This window comes from Desmodus rotundus, chromosome 2 (genome assembly GCF_022682495.2).
Source record: "Desmodus rotundus isolate HL8 chromosome 2, HLdesRot8A.1, whole genome shotgun sequence".
Taxonomy (NCBI): Eukaryota; Metazoa; Chordata; class Mammalia; order Chiroptera; family Phyllostomidae; genus Desmodus; species Desmodus rotundus.
The window spans coordinates 138268210-138269383 of record NC_071388.1 but is presented as its reverse complement, the minus strand read 5'-3'; the positions used below and the strand labels follow the sequence as shown (position 1 = coordinate 138269383).

The 1174-nt window shown below is 38.7% G+C and overlaps 1 pseudogene; it reads left to right on the top strand.

The window, feature by feature from the left end:
- Positions 1-353: 353 nt before the first annotated feature.
- LOC112313082 (superoxide dismutase [Mn], mitochondrial pseudogene) lies at positions 354-958 on the top strand (annotated as a pseudogene).
- The last annotated feature ends 216 nt before the right edge of the window (positions 959-1174 follow it).

Here is a 1174-nt window from a genome sequence, read left to right as displayed (position 1 = left end):
TTTCACTTATATGTGGACAGTTGTTAGAGGGGAGGGGTTTGGGGGAGCTGGATGAAAAAGGTGAAGGGATTAAGAAAAAATACTCATTGACAAAGACAACATTATGGTGATTACTAGAGGGAAAGAGGGTTGGTTGGAGAAGAGGATAAGGGGGCAATAAATGGAAATGGAAGGAGACTTGGGGAGGTGAACACAAAAACAATTATATATAGATGATGTTATAGATTGTATACTTGAAACCTGTATAATTTTATTAACAAATATCACCCCCAATAAAGTCAATAAAAACTTAAAAATAAATAATAAAGGTGCAGAGGCTAGAACTTGATAAGGCCTGCAGGTGGCATCACCACATGCACTGGAAGCTGGTGCAAGCTTCTCCAGGCACCCAGCAGAAGCACAACTTCCCCAACTTGCCTATGACTGTGGTGCCCTTGAGTCTCACATCAACATTCACATCAGGCAGCTGTACCACAGCAAATACCACGTGGCCTATGTGTACATTCTGAATGCCCCTGAGGACAAGTACCAGGAGAGGACAAGTACCAGGAGGTGTTGGAGAAGGGTGATGTTAGAACTCAGATAGCTCTTCAAACTGTACTGAAGTTCAACAATGGAGGTCATATCAATCATAGAATTTTCTGGCATTCTATGATTCTATGGTGGAGAGCCCAAAGGGCAATTGATGGAAGTCATCAAATGTGACTTTGGTTCCTTCACCTAATTTAAAGAGATGTTGACTGCTATTTCTGCTGGTGTTCAAGGCTCAGGTTGGGCTTGGATTGGTTTCAGTAATGAAGAAGGATGCCTACAGATTGTTCCTTCTTCTAACCAGGATCCCCTGCAAGGAACTTAATACCTTCAGTATAAAAATGTCACAACTGATTATTTAAAAGCTACTTGAAATGTAATCAACTGGGGGAATGTAACCAAAAGATACATGGCTTGCAAAAAGTAAAACATCAGCATTATACTGAATACATAACACTCTTTATGGCTATTTTTGTAGGCATGCAGAGCATCAGAATACTAGTAAGCTGCTCTACTGTAGTGTTTCTGAATGTAGTTTATTCAAGTATTTGCTAAACATAATTTAGTGTTATGAATATTTCTTTTTTAAAAATTTTATTATTGGGCATCAGTTTGAAAATACTACGAAATACTTTGTATGATT